This window comes from Schistocerca gregaria, chromosome 8 (genome assembly GCF_023897955.1).
Source record: "Schistocerca gregaria isolate iqSchGreg1 chromosome 8, iqSchGreg1.2, whole genome shotgun sequence".
In the NCBI taxonomy this organism is placed as follows: Eukaryota; Metazoa; Arthropoda; class Insecta; order Orthoptera; family Acrididae; genus Schistocerca; species Schistocerca gregaria.
In genome coordinates this window covers 110,744,866-110,762,504 of record NC_064927.1, presented here as the reverse complement: position 1 = coordinate 110,762,504, position 17,639 = coordinate 110,744,866, and the positions used below count along the sequence as shown (strand labels likewise).

General features: G+C 52.5%; 31 non-coding genes across 31 annotated transcripts; 14 read left to right on the top strand and 17 right to left on the bottom strand.

Moving 5' to 3' along the window:
• The first annotated feature begins 770 nt into the window (after nucleotides 1–770).
• Nucleotides 771–842, top strand: Trnam-cau (transfer RNA methionine (anticodon CAU)). Its single transcript has one exon. It is a non-coding gene; the product is annotated as a tRNA-Met (tRNA).
• A 206-nt stretch (nucleotides 843–1,048) lies between these two features.
• Trnad-guc (transfer RNA aspartic acid (anticodon GUC)) lies at nucleotides 1,049–1,120 on the bottom strand. Its single transcript has one exon. It is a non-coding gene; the product is annotated as a tRNA-Asp (tRNA).
• Nucleotides 1,121–1,221: 101 nt separating this feature from the next.
• Nucleotides 1,222–1,313, bottom strand: Trnai-uau (transfer RNA isoleucine (anticodon UAU)). The gene is given in 2 exon segments: nucleotides 1,222–1,257; nucleotides 1,276–1,313. It is a non-coding gene; the product is annotated as a tRNA-Ile (tRNA).
• Nucleotides 1,314–2,051: 738 nt separating this feature from the next.
• Trnam-cau (transfer RNA methionine (anticodon CAU)) lies at nucleotides 2,052–2,123 on the top strand. The gene has a single exon. It is a non-coding gene; the product is annotated as a tRNA-Met (tRNA).
• Nucleotides 2,124–2,329: 206 nt separating this feature from the next.
• Trnad-guc (transfer RNA aspartic acid (anticodon GUC)) lies at nucleotides 2,330–2,401 on the bottom strand. The gene has a single exon. It is a non-coding gene; the product is annotated as a tRNA-Asp (tRNA).
• Nucleotides 2,402–2,502: 101 nt separating this feature from the next.
• Trnai-uau (transfer RNA isoleucine (anticodon UAU)) lies at nucleotides 2,503–2,594 on the bottom strand. Its single transcript is given in 2 exon segments — nucleotides 2,503–2,538; nucleotides 2,557–2,594. It is a non-coding gene; the product is annotated as a tRNA-Ile (tRNA).
• Nucleotides 2,595–3,332: 738 nt separating this feature from the next.
• Trnam-cau (transfer RNA methionine (anticodon CAU)) lies at nucleotides 3,333–3,404 on the top strand. Its single transcript has one exon. It is a non-coding gene; the product is annotated as a tRNA-Met (tRNA).
• A 206-nt stretch (nucleotides 3,405–3,610) lies between these two features.
• On the bottom strand, nucleotides 3,611–3,682 carry Trnad-guc (transfer RNA aspartic acid (anticodon GUC)). The gene has a single exon. It is a non-coding gene; the product is annotated as a tRNA-Asp (tRNA).
• A 930-nt stretch (nucleotides 3,683–4,612) lies between these two features.
• On the top strand, nucleotides 4,613–4,684 carry Trnam-cau (transfer RNA methionine (anticodon CAU)). Its single transcript has one exon. It is a non-coding gene; the product is annotated as a tRNA-Met (tRNA).
• Nucleotides 4,685–4,890: 206 nt separating this feature from the next.
• Trnad-guc (transfer RNA aspartic acid (anticodon GUC)) lies at nucleotides 4,891–4,962 on the bottom strand. The gene has a single exon. It is a non-coding gene; the product is annotated as a tRNA-Asp (tRNA).
• A 930-nt stretch (nucleotides 4,963–5,892) lies between these two features.
• Nucleotides 5,893–5,964, top strand: Trnam-cau (transfer RNA methionine (anticodon CAU)). The gene has a single exon. It is a non-coding gene; the product is annotated as a tRNA-Met (tRNA).
• A 206-nt stretch (nucleotides 5,965–6,170) lies between these two features.
• On the bottom strand, nucleotides 6,171–6,242 carry Trnad-guc (transfer RNA aspartic acid (anticodon GUC)). The gene has a single exon. It is a non-coding gene; the product is annotated as a tRNA-Asp (tRNA).
• A 930-nt stretch (nucleotides 6,243–7,172) lies between these two features.
• Nucleotides 7,173–7,244, top strand: Trnam-cau (transfer RNA methionine (anticodon CAU)). The gene has a single exon. It is a non-coding gene; the product is annotated as a tRNA-Met (tRNA).
• Nucleotides 7,245–7,450: 206 nt separating this feature from the next.
• On the bottom strand, nucleotides 7,451–7,522 carry Trnad-guc (transfer RNA aspartic acid (anticodon GUC)). Its single transcript has one exon. It is a non-coding gene; the product is annotated as a tRNA-Asp (tRNA).
• A 930-nt stretch (nucleotides 7,523–8,452) lies between these two features.
• On the top strand, nucleotides 8,453–8,524 carry Trnam-cau (transfer RNA methionine (anticodon CAU)). Its single transcript has one exon. It is a non-coding gene; the product is annotated as a tRNA-Met (tRNA).
• A 206-nt stretch (nucleotides 8,525–8,730) lies between these two features.
• On the bottom strand, nucleotides 8,731–8,802 carry Trnad-guc (transfer RNA aspartic acid (anticodon GUC)). The gene has a single exon. It is a non-coding gene; the product is annotated as a tRNA-Asp (tRNA).
• A 930-nt stretch (nucleotides 8,803–9,732) lies between these two features.
• On the top strand, nucleotides 9,733–9,804 carry Trnam-cau (transfer RNA methionine (anticodon CAU)). The gene has a single exon. It is a non-coding gene; the product is annotated as a tRNA-Met (tRNA).
• Nucleotides 9,805–10,010: 206 nt separating this feature from the next.
• Nucleotides 10,011–10,082, bottom strand: Trnad-guc (transfer RNA aspartic acid (anticodon GUC)). Its single transcript has one exon. It is a non-coding gene; the product is annotated as a tRNA-Asp (tRNA).
• Nucleotides 10,083–11,012: 930 nt separating this feature from the next.
• Trnam-cau (transfer RNA methionine (anticodon CAU)) lies at nucleotides 11,013–11,084 on the top strand. The gene has a single exon. It is a non-coding gene; the product is annotated as a tRNA-Met (tRNA).
• A 206-nt stretch (nucleotides 11,085–11,290) lies between these two features.
• On the bottom strand, nucleotides 11,291–11,362 carry Trnad-guc (transfer RNA aspartic acid (anticodon GUC)). Its single transcript has one exon. It is a non-coding gene; the product is annotated as a tRNA-Asp (tRNA).
• A 101-nt stretch (nucleotides 11,363–11,463) lies between these two features.
• On the bottom strand, nucleotides 11,464–11,555 carry Trnai-uau (transfer RNA isoleucine (anticodon UAU)). The gene is given in 2 exon segments: nucleotides 11,464–11,499; nucleotides 11,518–11,555. It is a non-coding gene; the product is annotated as a tRNA-Ile (tRNA).
• Nucleotides 11,556–12,293: 738 nt separating this feature from the next.
• Trnam-cau (transfer RNA methionine (anticodon CAU)) lies at nucleotides 12,294–12,365 on the top strand. Its single transcript has one exon. It is a non-coding gene; the product is annotated as a tRNA-Met (tRNA).
• A 206-nt stretch (nucleotides 12,366–12,571) lies between these two features.
• On the bottom strand, nucleotides 12,572–12,643 carry Trnad-guc (transfer RNA aspartic acid (anticodon GUC)). Its single transcript has one exon. It is a non-coding gene; the product is annotated as a tRNA-Asp (tRNA).
• A 930-nt stretch (nucleotides 12,644–13,573) lies between these two features.
• Trnam-cau (transfer RNA methionine (anticodon CAU)) lies at nucleotides 13,574–13,645 on the top strand. Its single transcript has one exon. It is a non-coding gene; the product is annotated as a tRNA-Met (tRNA).
• Nucleotides 13,646–13,851: 206 nt separating this feature from the next.
• Nucleotides 13,852–13,923, bottom strand: Trnad-guc (transfer RNA aspartic acid (anticodon GUC)). The gene has a single exon. It is a non-coding gene; the product is annotated as a tRNA-Asp (tRNA).
• A 930-nt stretch (nucleotides 13,924–14,853) lies between these two features.
• On the top strand, nucleotides 14,854–14,925 carry Trnam-cau (transfer RNA methionine (anticodon CAU)). Its single transcript has one exon. It is a non-coding gene; the product is annotated as a tRNA-Met (tRNA).
• A 206-nt stretch (nucleotides 14,926–15,131) lies between these two features.
• On the bottom strand, nucleotides 15,132–15,203 carry Trnad-guc (transfer RNA aspartic acid (anticodon GUC)). The gene has a single exon. It is a non-coding gene; the product is annotated as a tRNA-Asp (tRNA).
• Nucleotides 15,204–16,133: 930 nt separating this feature from the next.
• Nucleotides 16,134–16,205, top strand: Trnam-cau (transfer RNA methionine (anticodon CAU)). Its single transcript has one exon. It is a non-coding gene; the product is annotated as a tRNA-Met (tRNA).
• A 206-nt stretch (nucleotides 16,206–16,411) lies between these two features.
• On the bottom strand, nucleotides 16,412–16,483 carry Trnad-guc (transfer RNA aspartic acid (anticodon GUC)). The gene has a single exon. It is a non-coding gene; the product is annotated as a tRNA-Asp (tRNA).
• A 101-nt stretch (nucleotides 16,484–16,584) lies between these two features.
• Trnai-uau (transfer RNA isoleucine (anticodon UAU)) lies at nucleotides 16,585–16,676 on the bottom strand. Its single transcript is given in 2 exon segments — nucleotides 16,585–16,620; nucleotides 16,639–16,676. It is a non-coding gene; the product is annotated as a tRNA-Ile (tRNA).
• A 738-nt stretch (nucleotides 16,677–17,414) lies between these two features.
• Nucleotides 17,415–17,486, top strand: Trnam-cau (transfer RNA methionine (anticodon CAU)). The gene has a single exon. It is a non-coding gene; the product is annotated as a tRNA-Met (tRNA).
• The last annotated feature ends 153 nt before the right edge of the window (nucleotides 17,487–17,639 follow it).

The window sequence follows — 17,639 nt, the reverse complement described above, 5'->3', positions numbered from 1 at the left end:
TACCGTGCGCTAACCAATTGCGCCACTGGGGCTACAGCCAAACGCTCTCAATTAGCCATATTCACTTTGCTGCAAACCAGTGGTGGCCACAAATACATACGATCGCCACCTGCGGCCACACTGCGACTTTGGCACCTAACTACGAATGCTTCGTGCTATTCGTGTTTCATATGCTACGCTTACATGCACATCAACTGCCTCTAGTCAACGAAAAAACGCAGAAAAACGCGCGCCTTGCCTCCTGGTACCTGTCGAACAGCGGGCGCAGATATGTGGCAAGGTCCAAGCTCTGCAAGCGCACCGCGACCACGCCGCTGGACGAGAAGTGCCTTCCTTGGGAGCTTGCAGAGCCCTGAAGAACACGTTTCTTAGAGAGGTGCACTTGTCTCGTAGAACGAGACACAGTCCGTGGCCCTATGGCGCAAGGGATAACGCGTCTGACAACGGATCGGAAGATTCCAGCTTCTGATCCTGGCACTGTCGGCATTTTGTTAGTTGCCAACGCGCAGCTCGGCAGTGGATTTCGTATGTCGCCGCATCGAGGAGTGCAGTGTTATTCCTGTGCATCTCGCAGCTGCATGTCGAGGTGATGGTGGTAAATGCCGCTGCCTGCAAGCGTCAGCGTAGCGTCAGTCGAGCAAAGTCGAGACAAGTCAAGCTGAGAGCTGTAGGAGATGTTGCGCAATTAAATGTATGCGTGTGAAAGCCACGCAGACAACACTGTCCAAGTGTCCCACGTGATGTGACGAAGAGCTAGAACACCCCCACACAGCAGAGTGGCGCAGTGGAAGCGTGCTGGGCCCATAACCCAGAGGTCCGTGGATCGAAACCACGCTCTGCTAAAATTATATCTTTTGCTGATTGTGTCGAGATCGATTACTACGCGTGGAGAGTCGGCATTAACAGCGAACCCCATAATTAGAAAGTGTGAGGAATGCGAGAACTACTTCCTACGATGTAGCATTTTGCAGCAAGTTAATGGCAAAGTTAATGCTCTTCCACCCCACACGCGCAACACTCGAGCAGATTTGTGAGATAAAAATCGCGCCTCCCCGGCGGGGAATCGAACCCCGGTCTCCCGCGTGACAGGCGGGGATACTAACCACTATACTACCGAGGAAGACGCACCTACCGCATATAATGCACATTAAACTTGTTGGCGTAGCTGATACATCTGAAATCTAGCCTCCAGATGCTGTCAGCTGTTACGACATAAAAGTATGCCCCAGGTGAGGCTCGAACTCACAACCCCGGCATTGCTCACGGCTACTGCCTTATAAGTACCGTGCGCTAACCAATTGCGCCACTGGGGCTACAGCCAAACGCTCTCAATTAGCCATATTCACTTTGCTGCAAACCAGTGGTGGCCACAAATACATACGATCGCCACCTGCGGCCACACTGCGACTTTGGCACCTAACTACGAATGCTTCGTGCTATTCGTGTTTCATATGCTACGCTTACATGCACATCAACTGCCTCTAGTCAACGAAAAAACGCAGAAAAACGCGCGCCTTGCCTCCTGCTACCTGTCGAACAGCGGGCGCAGATATGTGGCAAGGTCCAAGCTCTGCAAGCGCACCGCGACCACGCCGCTGGACGAGAAGTGCCTTCCTTGGGAGCTTGCAGAGCCCTGAAGAACACGTTTCTTAGAGAGGTGCACTTGTCTCGTAGAACGAGACACAGTCCGTGGCCCTATGGCGCAAGGGATAACGCGTCTGACAACGGATCGGAAGATTCCAGCTTCTGATCCTGGCACTGTCGGCATTTTGTTAGTTGCCAACGCGCAGCTCGGCAGTGGATTTCGTATGTCGCCGCATCGAGGAGTGCAGTGTTATTCCTGTGCATCTCGCAGCTGCATGTCGAGGTGATGGTGGTAAATGCCGCTGCCTGCAAGCGTCAGCGTAGCGTCAGTCGAGCAAAGTCGAGACAAGTCAAGCTGAGAGCTGTAGGAGATGTTGCGCAATTAAATGTATGCGTGTGAAAGCCACGCAGACAACACTGTCCAAGTGTCCCACGTGATGTGACGAAGAGCTAGAACACCCCCACACAGCAGAGTGGCGCAGTGGAAGCGTGCTGGGCCCATAACCCAGAGGTCCGTGGATCGAAACCACGCTCTGCTAAAATTATATCTTTTGCTGATTGTGTCGAGATCGATTACTACGCGTGGAGAGTCGGCATTAACAGCGAACCCCATAATTAGAAAGTGTGAGGAATGCGAGAACTACTTCCTACGATGTAGCATTTTGCAGCAAGTTAATGGCAAAGTTAATGCTCTTCCACCCCACACGCGCAACACTCGAGCAGATTTGTGAGATAAAAATCGCGCCTCCCCGGCGGGGAATCGAACCCCGGTCTCCCGCGTGACAGGCGGGGATACTAACCACTATACTACCGAGGAAGACGCACCTACCGCATATAATGCACATTAAACTTGTTGGCGTAGCTGATACATCTGAAATCTAGCCTCCAGATGCTGTCAGCTGTTACGACATAAAAGTATGCCCCAGGTGAGGCTCGAACTCACAACCCCGGCATTGCTCACGGCTACTGCCTTATAAGTACCGTGCGCTAACCAATTGCGCCACTGGGGCTACAGCCAAACGCTCTCAATTAGCCATATTCACTTTGCTGCAAACCAGTGGTGGCCACAAATACATACGATCGCCACCTGCGGCCACACTGCGACTTTGGCACCTAACTACGAATGCTTCGTGCTATTCGTGTTTCATATGCTACGCTTACATGCACATCAACTGCCTCTAGTCAACGAAAAAACGCAGAAAAACGCGCGCCTTGCCTCCTGCTACCTGTCGAACAGCGGGCGCAGATATGTGGCAAGGTCCAAGCTCTGCAAGCGCACCGCGACCACGCCGCTGGACGAGAAGTGCCTTCCTTGGGAGCTTGCAGAGCCCTGAAGAACACGTTTCTTAGAGAGGTGCACTTGTCTCGTAGAACGAGACACAGTCCGTGGCCCTATGGCGCAAGGGATAACGCGTCTGACAACGGATCGGAAGATTCCAGCTTCTGATCCTGGCACTGTCGGCATTTTGTTAGTTGCCAACGCGCAGCTCGGCAGTGGATTTCGTATGTCGCCGCATCGAGGAGTGCAGTGTTATTCCTGTGCATCTCGCAGCTGCATGTCGAGGTGATGGTGGTAAATGCCGCTGCCTGCAAGCGTCAGCGTAGCGTCAGTCGAGCAAAGTCGAGACAAGTCAAGCTGAGAGCTGTAGGAGATGTTGCGCAATTAAATGTACGCGTGTGAAAGCCACGCAGACAACACTGTCCAAGTGTCCCACGTGATGTGACGAAGAGCTAGAACACCCCCACACAGCAGAGTGGCGCAGTGGAAGCGTGCTGGGCCCATAACCCAGAGGTCCGTGGATCGAAACCACGCTCTGCTAAAATTATATCTTTTGCTGATTGTGTCGAGATCGATTACTACGCGTGGAGAGTCGGCATTAACAGCGAACCCCATAATTAGAAAGTGTGAGGAATGCGAGAACTACTTCCTACGATGTAGCATTTTGCAGCAAGTTAATGGCAAAGTTAATGCTCTTCCACCCCACACGCGCAACACTCGAGCAGATTTGTGAGATAAAAGTCGCGCCTCCCCGGCGGGGAATCGAACCCCGGTCTCCCGCGTGACAGGCGGGGATACTAACCACTATACTACCGAGGAAGACGCACCTACCGCATATAATGCACATTAAACTTGTTGGCGTAGCTGATACATCTGAAATCTAGCCTCCAGATGCTGTCAGCTGTTACGACATAAAAGTATGCCCCAGGTGAGGCTCGAATTACAACCCCGGCATTGCACACGGCTACTGCCTTATAAGTACCGTGCGCTAACCAATTGCGCCACTGGGGCTACAGCCAAACGCTCTCAATTAGCCATATTCACTTTGCTGCAAACCAGTGGTGGCCACAAATACATACGATCGCCACCTGCGGCCACACTGCGACTTTGGCACCTAACTACGAATGCTTCGTGCTATTCGTGTTTCATATGCTACGCTTACATGCACATCAACTGCCTCTAGTCAACGAAAAAACGCAGAAAAACGCGCGCCTTGCCTCCTGCTACCTGTCGAACAGCGGGCGCAGATATGTGGCAAGGTCCAAGCTCTGCAAGCGCACCGCGACCACGCCGCTGGACGAGAAGTGCCTTACTTGGGAGCTTGCAGAGCCCTGAAGAACACGTTTCTTAGAGAGGTGCACTTGTCTCGTAGAACGAGACACAGTCCGTGGCCCTATGGCGCAAGGGATAACGCGTCTGACAACGGATCGGAAGATTCCAGCTTCTGATCCTGGCACTGTCGGCATTTTGTTAGTTGCCAACGCGCAGCTCGGCAGTGGATTTCGTATGTCGCCGCATCGAGGAGTGCAGTGTTATTCCTGTGCATCTCGCAGCTGCATGTCGAGGTGATGGTGGTAAATGCCGCTGCCTGCAAGCGTCAGCGTAGCGTCAGTCGAGCAAAGTCGAGACAAGTCAAGCTGAGAGCTGTAGGAGATGTTGCGCAATTAAATGTACGCGTGTGAAAGCCACGCAGACAACACTGTCCAAGTGTCCCACGTGATGTGACGAAGAGCTAGAACACCCCCACACAGCAGAGTGGCGCAGTGGAAGCGTGCTGGGCCCATAACCCAGAGGTCCGTGGATCGAAACCACGCTCTGCTAAAATTATATCTTTTGCTGATTGTGTCGAGATCGATTACTACGCGTGGAGAGTCGGCATTAACAGCGAACCCCATAATTAGAAAGTGTGAGGAATGCGAGAACTACTTCCTACGATGTAGCATTTTGCAGCAAGTTAATGGCAAAGTTAATGCTCTTCCACCCCACACGCGCAACACTCGAGCAGATTTGTGAGATAAAAGTCGCGCCTCCCCGGCGGGGAATCGAACCCCGGTCTCCCGCGTGACAGGCGGGGATACTAACCACTATACTACCGAGGAAGACGCACCTACCGCATATAATGCACATTAAACTTGTTGGCGTAGCTGATACATCTGAAATCTAGCCTCCAGATGCTGTCAGCTGTTACGACATAAAAGTATGCCCCAGGTGAGGCTCGAATTACAACCCCGGCATTGCTCACGGCTACTGCCTTATAAGTACCGTGCGCTAACCAATTGCGCCACTGGGGCTACAGCCAAACGCTCTCAATTAGCCATATTCACTTTGCTGCAAACCAGTGGTGGCCACAAATACATACGATCGCCACCTGCGGCCACACTGCGACTTTGGCACCTAACTACGAATGCTTCGTGCTATTCGTGTTTCATATGCTACGCTTACATGCACATCAACTGCCTCTAGTCAACGAAAAAACGCAGAAAAACGCGCGCCTTGCCTCCTGCTACCTGTCGAACAGCGGGCGCAGATATGTGGCAAGGTCCAAGCTCTGCAAGCGCACCGCGACCACGCCGCTGGACGAGAAGTGCCTTCCTTGGGAGCTTGCAGAGCCCTGAAGAACACGTTTCTTAGAGAGGTGCACTTGTCTCGTAGAACGAGACACAGTCCGTGGCCCTATGGCGCAAGGGATAACGCGTCTGACAACGGATCGGAAGATTCCAGCTTCTGATCCTGGCACTGTCGGCATTTTGTTAGTTGCCAACGCGCAGCTCGGCAGTGGATTTCGTATGTCGCCGCATCGAGGAGTGCAGTGTTATTCCTGTGCATCTCGCAGCTGCATGTCGAGGTGATGGTGGTAAATGCCGCTGCCTGCAAGCGTCAGCGTAGCGTCAGTCGAGCAAAGTCGAGACAAGTCAAGCTGAGAGCTGTAGGAGATGTTGCGCAATTAAATGTATGCGTGTGAAAGCCACGCAGACAACACTGTCCAAGTGTCCCACGTGATGTGACGAAGAGCTAGAACACCCCCACACAGCAGAGTGGCGCAGTGGAAGCGTGCTGGGCCCATAACCCAGAGGTCCGTGGATCGAAACCACGCTCTGCTAAAATTATATCTTTTGCTGATTGTGTCGAGATCGATTACTACGCGTGGAGAGTCGGCATTAACAGCGAACCCCATAATTAGAAAGTGTGAGGAATGCGAGAACTACTTCCTACGATGTAGCATTTTGCAGCAAGTTAATGGCAAAGTTAATGCTCTTCCACCCCACACGCGCAACACTCGAGCAGATTTGTGAGATAAAAGTCGCGCCTCCCCGGCGGGGAATCGAACCCCGGTCTCCCGCGTGACAGGCGGGGATACTAACCACTATACTACCGAGGAAGACGCACCTACCGCATATAATGCACATTAAACTTGTTGGCGTAGCTGATACATCTGAAATCTAGCCTCCAGATGCTGTCAGCTGTTACGACATAAAAGTATGCCCCAGGTGAGGCTCGAATTACAACCCCGGCATTGCTCACGGCTACTGCCTTATAAGTACCGTGCGCTAACCAATTGCGCCACTGGGGCTACAGCCAAACGCTCTCAATTAGCCATATTCACTTTGCTGCAAACCAGTGGTGGCCACAAATACATACGATCGCCACCTGCGGCCACACTGCGACTTTGGCACCTAACTACGAATGCTTCGTGCTATTCGTGTTTCATATGCTACGCTTACATGCACATCAACTGCCTCTAGTCAACGAAAAAACGCAGAAAAACGCGCGCCTTGCCTCCTGCTACCTGTCGAACAGCGGGCGCAGATATGTGGCAAGGTCCAAGCTCTGCAAGCGCACCGCGACCACGCCGCTGGACGAGAAGTGCCTTCCTTGGGAGCTTGCAGAGCCCTGAAGAACACGTTTCTTAGAGAGGTGCACTTGTCTCGTAGAACGAGACACAGTCTGTGGCCCTATGGCGCAAGGGATAACGCGTCTGACAACGGATCGGAAGATTCCAGCTTCTGATCCTGGCACTGTCGGCATTTTGTTAGTTGCCAACGCGCAGCTCGGCAGTGGATTTCGTATGTCGCCGCATCGAGGAGTGCAGTGTTATTCCTGTGCATCTCGCAGCTGCATGTCGAGGTGATGGTGGTAAATGCCGCTGCCTGCAAGCGTCAGCGTAGCGTCAGTCGAGCAAAGTCGAGACAAGTCAAGCTGAGAGCTGTAGGAGATGTTGCGCAATTAAATGTACGCGTGTGAAAGCCACGCAGACAACACTGTCCAAGTGTCCCACGTGATGTGACGAAGAGCTAGAACACCCCCACACAGCAGAGTGGCGCAGTGGAAGCGTGCTGGGCCCATAACCCAGAGGTCCGTGGATCGAAACCACGCTCTGCTAAAATTATATCTTTTGCTGATTGTGTCGAGATCGATTACTACGCGTGGAGAGTCGGCATTAACAGCGAACCCCATAATTAGAAAGTGTGAGGAATGCGAGAACTACTTCCTACGATGTAGCATTTTGCAGCAAGTTAATGGCAAAGTTAATGCTCTTCCACCCCACACGCGCAACACTCGAGCAGATTTGTGAGATAAAAGTCGCGCCTCCCCGGCGGGGAATCGAACCCCGGTCTCCCGCGTGACAGGCGGGGATACTAACCACTATACTACCGAGGAAGACGCACCTACCGCATATAATGCACATTAAACTTGTTGGCGTAGCTGATACATCTGAAATCTAGCCTCCAGATGCTGTCAGCTGTTACGACATAAAAGTATGCCCCAGGTGAGGCTCGAATTACAACCCCGGCATTGCACACGGCTACTGCCTTATAAGTACCGTGCGCTAACCAATTGCGCCACTGGGGCTACAGCCAAACGCTCTCAATTAGCCATATTCACTTTGCTGCAAACCAGTGGTGGCCACAAATACATACGATCGCCACCTGCGGCCACACTGCGACTTTGGCACCTAACTACGAATGCTTCGTGCTATTCGTGTTTCATATGCTACGCTTACATGCACATCAACTGCCTCTAGTCAACGAAAAAACGCAGAAAAACGCGCGCCTTGCCTCCTGCTACCTGTCGAACAGCGGGCGCAGATATGTGGCAAGGTCCAAGCTCTGCAAGCGCACCGCGACCACGCCGCTGGACGAGAAGTGCCTTACTTGGGAGCTTGCAGAGCCCTGAAGAACACGTTTCTTAGAGAGGTGCACTTGTCTCGTAGAACGAGACACAGTCCGTGGCCCTATGGCGCAAGGGATAACGCGTCTGACAACGGATCGGAAGATTCCAGCTTCTGATCCTGGCACTGTCGGCATTTTGTTAGTTGCCAACGCGCAGCTCGGCAGTGGATTTCGTATGTCGCCGCATCGAGGAGTGCAGTGTTATTCCTGTGCATCTCGCAGCTGCATGTCGAGGTGATGGTGGTAAATGCCGCTGCCTGCAAGCGTCAGCGTAGCGTCAGTCGAGCAAAGTCGAGACAAGTCAAGCTGAGAGCTGTAGGAGATGTTGCGCAATTAAATGTACGCGTGTGAAAGCCACGCAGACAACACTGTCCAAGTGTCCCACGTGATGTGACGAAGAGCTAGAACACCCCCACACAGCAGAGTGGCGCAGTGGAAGCGTGCTGGGCCCATAACCCAGAGGTCCGTGGATCGAAACCACGCTCTGCTAAAATTATATCTTTTGCTGATTGTGTCGAGATCGATTACTACGCGTGGAGAGTCGGCATTAACAGCGAACCCCATAATTAGAAAGTGTGAGGAATGCGAGAACTACTTCCTACGATGTAGCATTTTGCAGCAAGTTAATGGCAAAGTTAATGCTCTTCCACCCCACACGCGCAACACTCGAGCAGATTTGTGAGATAAAAGTCGCGCCTCCCCGGCGGGGAATCGAACCCCGGTCTCCCGCGTGACAGGCGGGGATACTAACCACTATACTACCGAGGAAGACGCACCTACCGCATATAATGCACATTAAACTTGTTGGCGTAGCTGATACATCTGAAATCTAGCCTCCAGATGCTGTCAGCTGTTACGACATAAAAGTATGCCCCAGGTGAGGCTCGAATTACAACCCCGGCATTGCTCACGGCTACTGCCTTATAAGTACCGTGCGCTAACCAATTGCGCCACTGGGGCTACAGCCAAACGCTCTCAATTAGCCATATTCACTTTGCTGCAAACCAGTGGTGGCCACAAATACATACGATCGCCACCTGCGGCCACACTGCGACTTTGGCACCTAACTACGAATGCTTCGTGCTATTCGTGTTTCATATGCTACGCTTACATGCACATCAACTGCCTCTAGTCAACGAAAAAACGCAGAAAAACGCGCGCCTTGCCTCCTGCTACCTGTCGAACAGCGGGCGCAGATATGTGGCAAGGTCCAAGCTCTGCAAGCGCACCGCGACCACGCCGCTGGACGAGAAGTGCCTTCCTTGGGAGCTTGCAGAGCCCTGAAGAACACGTTTCTTAGAGAGGTGCACTTGTCTCGTAGAACGAGACACAGTCCGTGGCCCTATGGCGCAAGGGATAACGCGTCTGACAACGGATCGGAAGATTCCAGCTTCTGATCCTGGCACTGTCGGCATTTTGTTAGTTGCCAACGCGCAGCTCGGCAGTGGATTTCGTATGTCGCCGCATCGAGGAGTGCAGTGTTATTCCTGTGCATCTCGCAGCTGCATGTCGAGGTGATGGTGGTAAATGCCGCTGCCTGCAAGCGTCAGCGTAGCGTCAGTCGAGCAAAGTCGAGACAAGTCAAGCTGAGAGCTGTAGGAGATGTTGCGCAATTAAATGTATGCGTGTGAAAGCCACGCAGACAACACTGTCCAAGTGTCCCACGTGATGTGACGAAGAGCTAGAACACCCCCACACAGCAGAGTGGCGCAGTGGAAGCGTGCTGGGCCCATAACCCAGAGGTCCGTGGATCGAAACCACGCTCTGCTAAAATTATATCTTTTGCTGATTGTGTCGAGATCGATTACTACGCGTGGAGAGTCGGCATTAACAGCGAACCCCATAATTAGAAAGTGTGAGGAATGCGAGAACTACTTCCTACGATGTAGCATTTTGCAGCAAGTTAATGGCAAAGTTAATGCTCTTCCACCCCACACGCGCAACACTCGAGCAGATTTGTGAGATAAAAGTCGCGCCTCCCCGGCGGGGAATCGAACCCCGGTCTCCCGCGTGACAGGCGGGGATACTAACCACTATACTACCGAGGAAGACGCACCTACCGCATATAATGCACATTAAACTTGTTGGCGTAGCTGATACATCTGAAATCTAGCCTCCAGATGCTGTCAGCTGTTACGACATAAAAGTATGCCCCAGGTGAGGCTCGAATTACAACCCCGGCATTGCTCACGGCTACTGCCTTATAAGTACCGTGCGCTAACCAATTGCGCCACTGGGGCTACAGCCAAACGCTCTCAATTAGCCATATTCACTTTGCTGCAAACCAGTGGTGGCCACAAATACATACGATCGCCACCTGCGGCCACACTGCGACTTTGGCACCTAACTACGAATGCTTCGTGCTATTCGTGTTTCATATGCTACGCTTACATGCACATCAACTGCCTCTAGTCAACGAAAAAACGCAGAAAAACGCGCGCCTTGCCTCCTGCTACCTGTCGAACAGCGGGCGCAGATATGTGGCAAGGTCCAAGCTCTGCAAGCGCACCGCGACCACGCCGCTGGACGAGAAGTGCCTTCCTTGGGAGCTTGCAGAGCCCTGAAGAACACGTTTCTTAGAGAGGTGCACTTGTCTCGTAGAACGAGACACAGTCTGTGGCCCTATGGCGCAAGGGATAACGCGTCTGACAACGGATCGGAAGATTCCAGCTTCTGATCCTGGCACTGTCGGCATTTTGTTAGTTGCCAACGCGCAGCTCGGCAGTGGATTTCGTATGTCGCCGCATCGAGGAGTGCAGTGTTATTCCTGTGCATCTCGCAGCTGCATGTCGAGGTGATGGTGGTAAATGCCGCTGCCTGCAAGCGTCAGCGTAGCGTCAGTCGAGCAAAGTCGAGACAAGTCAAGCTGAGAGCTGTAGGAGATGTTGCGCAATTAAATGTACGCGTGTGAAAGCCACGCAGACAACACTGTCCAAGTGTCCCACGTGATGTGACGAAGAGCTAGAACACCCCCACACAGCAGAGTGGCGCAGTGGAAGCGTGCTGGGCCCATAACCCAGAGGTCCGTGGATCGAAACCACGCTCTGCTAAAATTATATCTTTTGCTGATTGTGTCGAGATCGATTACTACGCGTGGAGAGTCGGCATTAACAGCGAACCCCATAATTAGAAAGTGTGAGGAATGCGAGAACTACTTCCTACGATGTAGCATTTTGCAGCAAGTTAATGGCAAAGTTAATGCTCTTCCACCCCACACGCGCAACACTCGAGCAGATTTGTGAGATAAAAATCGCGCCTCCCCGGCGGGGAATCGAACCCCGGTCTCCCGCGTGACAGGCGGGGATACTAACCACTATACTACCGAGGAAGACGCACCTACCGCATATAATGCACATTAAACTTGTTGGCGTAGCTGATACATCTGAAATCTAGCCTCCAGATGCTGTCAGCTGTTACGACATAAAAGTATGCCCCAGGTGAGGCTCGAACTCACAACCCCGGCATTGCTCACGGCTACTGCCTTATAAGTACCGTGCGCTAACCAATTGCGCCACTGGGGCTACAGCCAAACGCTCTCAATTAGCCATATTCACTTTGCTGCAAACCAGTGGTGGCCACAAATACATACGATCGCCACCTGCGGCCACACTGCGACTTTGGCACCTAACTACGAATGCTTCGTGCTATTCGTGTTTCATATGCTAAGCTTACATGCACATCAACTGCCTCTAGTCAACGAAAAAACGCAGAAAAACGCGCGCCTTGCCTCCTGCTACCTGTCGAACAGCGGGCGCAGATATGTGGCAAGGTCCAAGCTCTGCAAGCGCACCGCGACCACGCCGCTGGACGAGAAGTGCCTTCCTTGGGAGCTTGCAGAGCCCTGAAGAACACGTTTCTTAGAGAGGTGCACTTGTCTCGTAGAACGAGACACAGTCCGTGGCCCTATGGCGCAAGGGATAACGCGTCTGACAACGGATCGGAAGATTCCAGCTTCTGATCCTGGCACTGTCGGCATTTTGTTAGTTGCCAACGCGCAGCTCGGCAGTGGATTTCGTATGTCGCCGCATCGAGGAGTGCAGTGTTATTCCTGTGCATCTCGCAGCTGCATGTCGAGGTGATGGTGGTAAATGCCGCTGCCTGCAAGCGTCAGCGTAGCGTCAGTCGAGCAAAGTCGAGACAAGTCAAGCTGAGAGCTGTAGGAGATGTTGCGCAATTAAATGTACGCGTGTGAAAGCCACGCAGACAACACTGTCCAAGTGTCCCACGTGATGTGACGAAGAGCTAGAACACCCCCACACAGCAGAGTGGCGCAGTGGAAGCGTGCTGGGCCCATAACCCAGAGGTCCGTGGATCGAAACCACGCTCTGCTAAAATTATATCTTTTGCTGATTGTGTCGAGATCGATTACTACGCGTGGAGAGTCGGCATTAACAGCGAACCCCATAATTAGAAAGTGTGAGGAATGCGAGAACTACTTCCTACGATGTAGCATTTTGCAGCAAGTTAATGGCAAAGTTAATGCTCTTCCACCCCACACGCGCAACACTCGAGCAGATTTGTGAGATAAAAGTCGCGCCTCCCCGGCGGGGAATCGAACCCCGGTCTCCCGCGTGACAGGCGGGGATACTAACCACTATACTACCGAGGAAGACGCACCTACCGCATATAATGCACATTAAACTTGTTGGCGTAGCTGATACATCTGAAATCTAGCCTCCAGATGCTGTCAGCTGTTACGACATAAAAGTATGCCCCAGGTGAGGCTCGAATTACAACCCCGGCATTGCACACGGCTACTGCCTTATAAGTACCGTGCGCTAACCAATTGCGCCACTGGGGCTACAGCCAAACGCTCTCAATTAGCCATATTCACTTTGCTGCAAACCAGTGGTGGCCACAAATACATACGATCGCCACCTGCGGCCACACTGCGACTTTGGCACCTAACTACGAATGCTTCGTGCTATTCGTGTTTCATATGCTACGCTTACATGCACATCAACTGCCTCTAGTCAACGAAAAAACGCAGAAAAACGCGCGCCTTGCCTCCTGCTACCTGTCGAACAGCGGGCGCAGATATGTGGCAAGGTCCAAGCTCTGCAAGCGCACCGCGACCACGCCGCTGGACGAGAAGTGCCTTCCTTGGGAGCTTGCAGAGCCCTGAAGAACACGTTTCTTAGAGAGGTGCACTTGTCTCGTAGAACGAGACACAGTCCGTGGCCCTATGGCGCAAGGGATAACGCGTCTGACAACGGATCGGAAGATTCCAGCTTCTGATCCTGGCACTGTCGGCATTTTGTTAGTTGCCAACGCGCAGCTCGGCAGTGGATTTCGTATGTCGCCGCATCGAGGAGTGCAGTGTTATTCCTGTGCATCTCGCAGCTGCATGTCGAGGTGATGGTGGTAAATGCCGCTGCCTGCAAGCGTCAGCGTAGCGTCAGTCGAGCAAAGTCGAGACAAGTCAAGCTGAGAGCTGTAGGAGATGTTGCGCAATTAAATGTACGCGTGTGAAAGCCACGCAGACAACACTGTCCAAGTGTCCCACGTGATGTGACGAAGAGCTAGAACACCCCCACACAGCAGAGTGGCGCAGTGGAAGCGTGCTGGGCCCATAACCCAGAGGTCCGTGGATCGAAACCACGCTCTGCTAAAATTATATCTTTTGCTGATTGTGTCGAGATCGATTACTACGCGTGGAGAGTCGGCATTAACAGCGAACCCCATAATTAGAAAGTGTGAGGAATGCGAGAACTACTTCCTACGATGTAGCATTTTGCAGCAAGTTAATGGCAAAGTTAATGCTCTTCCACCCCACACGCGCAACACTCGAGCAGATTTGTGAGATAAAAGTCGCGCCTCCCCGGCGGGGAATCGAACCCCGGTCTCCCGCGTGACAGGCGGGGATACTAACCACTATACTACCGAGGAAGACGCACCTACCGCATATAATGCACATTAAACTTGTTGGCGTAGCTGATACATCTGAAATCTAGCCTCCAGATGCTGTCAGCTGTTACGACATAAAAGTATGCCCCAGGTGAGGCTCGAATTACAACCCCGGCATTGCTCACGGCTACTGCCTTATAAGTACCGTGCGCTAACCAATTGCGCCACTGGGGCTACAGCCAAACGCTCTCAATTAGCCATATTCACTTTGCTGCAAACCAGTGGTGGCCACAAATACATACGATCGCCACCTGCGGCCACACTGCGACTTTGGCACCTAACTACGAATGCTTCGTGCTATTCGTGTTTCATATGCTACGCTTACATGCACATCAACTGCCTCTAGTCAACGAAAAAACGCAGAAAAACGCGCGCCTTGCCTCCTGCTACCTGTCGAACAGCGGGCGCAGATATGTGGCAAGGTCCAAGCTCTGCAAGCGCACCGCGACCACGCCGCTGGACGAGAAGTGCCTTCCTTGGGAGCTTGCAGAGCCCTGAAGAACACGTTTCTTAGAGAGGTGCACTTGTCTCGTAGAACGAGACACAGTCCGTGGCCCTATGGCGCAAGGGATAACGCGTCTGACAACGGATCGGAAGATTCCAGCTTCTGATCCTGGCACTGTCGGCATTTTGTTAGTTGCCAACGCGCAGCTCGGCAGTGGATTTCGTATGTCGCCGCATCGAGGAGTGCAGTGTTATTCCTGTGCATCTCGCAGCTGCATGTCGAGGTGATGGTGGTAAATGCCGCTGCCTGCAAGCGTCAGCGTAGCGTCAGTCGAGCAAAGTCGAGACAAGTCAAGCTGAGAGCTGTAGGAGATGTTGCGCAATTAAATGTACGCGTGTGAAAGCCACGCAGACAACACTGTCCAAGTGTCCCACGTGATGTGACGAAGAGCTAGAACACCCCCACACAGCAGAGTGGCGCAGTGGAAGCGTGCTGGGCCCATAACCCAGAGGTCCGTGGATCGAAACCACGCTCTGCTAAAATTATATCTTTTGCTGATTGTGTCGAGATCGATTACTACGCGTGGAGAGTCGGCATTAACAGCGAACCCCATAATTAGAAAGTGTGAGGAATGCGAGAACTACTTCCTACGATGTAGCATTTTGCAGCAAGTTAATGGCAAAGTTAATGCTCTTCCACCCCACACGCGCAACACTCGAGCAGATTTGTGAGATAAAAGTCGCGCCTCCCCGGCGGGGAATCGAACCCCGGTCTCCCGCGTGACAGGCGGGGATACTAACCACTATACTACCGAGGAAGACGCACCTACCGCATATAATGCACATTAAACTTGTTGGCGTAGCTGATACATCTGAAATCTAGCCTCCAGATGCTGTCAGCTGTTACGACATAAAAGTATGCCCCAGGTGAGGCTCGAATTACAACCCCGGCATTGCTCACGGCTACTGCCTTATAAGTACCGTGCGCTAACCAATTGCGCCACTGGGGCTACAGCCAAACGCTCTCAATTAGCCATATTCACTTTGCTGCAAACCAGTGGTGGCCACAAATACATACGATCGCCACCTGCGGCCACACTGCGACTTTGGCACCTAACTACGAATGCTTCGTGCTATTCGTGTTTCATATGCTACGCTTACATGCACATCAACTGCCTCTAGTCAACGAAAAAACGCAGAAAAACGCGCGCCTTGCCTCCTGCTACCTGTCGAACAGCGGGCGCAGATATGTGGCAAGGTCCAAGCTCTGCAAGCGCACCGCGACCACGCCGCTGGACGAGAAGTGCCTTCCTTGGGAGCTTGCAGAGCCCTGAAGAACACGTTTCTTAGAGAGGTGCACTTGTCTCGTAGAACGAGACACAGTCTGTGGCCCTATGGCGCAAGGGATAACGCGTCTGACAACGGATCGGAAGATTCCAGCTTCTGATCCTGGCACTGTCGGCATTTTGTTAGTTGCCAACGCGCAGCTCGGCAGTGGATTTCGTATGTCGCCGCATCGAGGAGTGCAGTGTTATTCCTGTGCATCTCGCAGCTGCATGTCGAGGTGATGGTGGTAAATGCCGCTGCCTGCAAGCGTCAGCGTAGCGTCAGTCGAGCAAAGTCGAGACAAGTCAAGCTGAGAGCTGTAGGAGATGTTGCGCAATTAAATGTACGCGTGTGAAAGCCACGCAGACAACACTGTCCAAGTGTCCCACGTGATGTGACGAAGAGCTAGAACACCCCCACACAGCAGAGTGGCGCAGTGGAAGCGTGCTGGGCCCATAACCCAGAGGTCCGTGGATCGAAACCACGCTCTGCTAAAATTATATCTTTTGCTGATTGTGTCGAGATCGATTACTACGCGTGGAGAGTCGGCATTAACAGCGAACCCCATAATTAGAAAGTGTGAGGAATGCGAGAACTACTTCCTACGATGTAGCATTTTGCAGCAAGTTAATGGCAAAGTTAATGCTCTTCCACCCCACACGCGCAACACTCGAGCAGATTTGTGAGATAAAAATCGCGCCTCCCCGGCGGGGAATCGAACCCCGGTCTCCCGCGTGACAGGCGGGGATACTAACCACTATACTACCGAGGAAGACGCACCTACCGCATATAATGCACATTAAACTTGTTGGCGTAGCTGATACATCTGAAATCTAGCCTCCAGATGCTGTCAGCTGTTACGACATAAAAGTATGCCCCAGGTGAGGCTCGAACTCACAACCCCGGCATTGCTCACGGCTACTGCCTTATAAGTACCGTGCGCTAACCAATTGCGCCACTGGGGCTACAGCCAAACGCTCTCAATTAGCCATATTCACTTTGCTGCAAACCAGTGGTGGCCACAAATACATACGATCGCCACCTGCGGCCACACTGCGACTTTGGCACCTAACTACGAATGCTTCGTGCTATTCGTGTTTCATATGCTAAGCTTACATGCACATCAACTGCCTCTAGTCAACGAAAAAACGCAGAAAAACGCGCGCCTTGCCTCCTGCTACCTGTCGAACAGCGGGCGCAGATATGTGGCAAGGTCCAAGCTCTGCAAGCGCACCGCGACCACGCCGCTGGACGAGAAGTGCCTTCCTTGGGAGCTTGCAGAGCCCTGAAGAACACGTTTCTTAGAGAGGTGCACTTGTCTCGTAGAACGAGACACAGTCCGTGGCCCTATGGCGCAAGGGATAACGCGTCTGACAACGGATCGGAAGATTCCAGCTTCTGATCCTGGCACTGTCGGCATTTTGTTAGTTGCCAACGCGCAGCTCGGCAGTGGATTTCGTATGTCGCCGCATCGAGGAGTGCAGTGTTATTCCTGTGCATCTCGCAGCTGCATGTCGAGGTGATGGTGGTAAATGCCGCTGCCTGCAAGCGTCAGCGTAGCGTCAGTCGAGCAAAGTCGAGACAAGTCAAGCTGAGAGCTGTAGGAGATGTTGCGCAATTAAATGTACGCGTGTGAAAGCCACGCAGACAACACTGTCCAAGTGTCCCACGTGATGTGACGAAGAGCTAGAACACCCCCACACAGCAGAGTGGCGCAGTGGAAGCGTGCTGGGCCCATAACCCAGAGGTCCGTGGATCGAAACCACGCTCTGCTAAAATTATATCTTTTGCTGATTGTGTCGAGATCGATTACTACGCGTGGAGAGTCGGCATTAACAGCGAACCCCATAATTAGAAAGTGTGAGGAATGCGAGAACTACTTCCTACGATGTAGCATTTTGCAGCAAGTTAATGGCAAAGTTAATGCT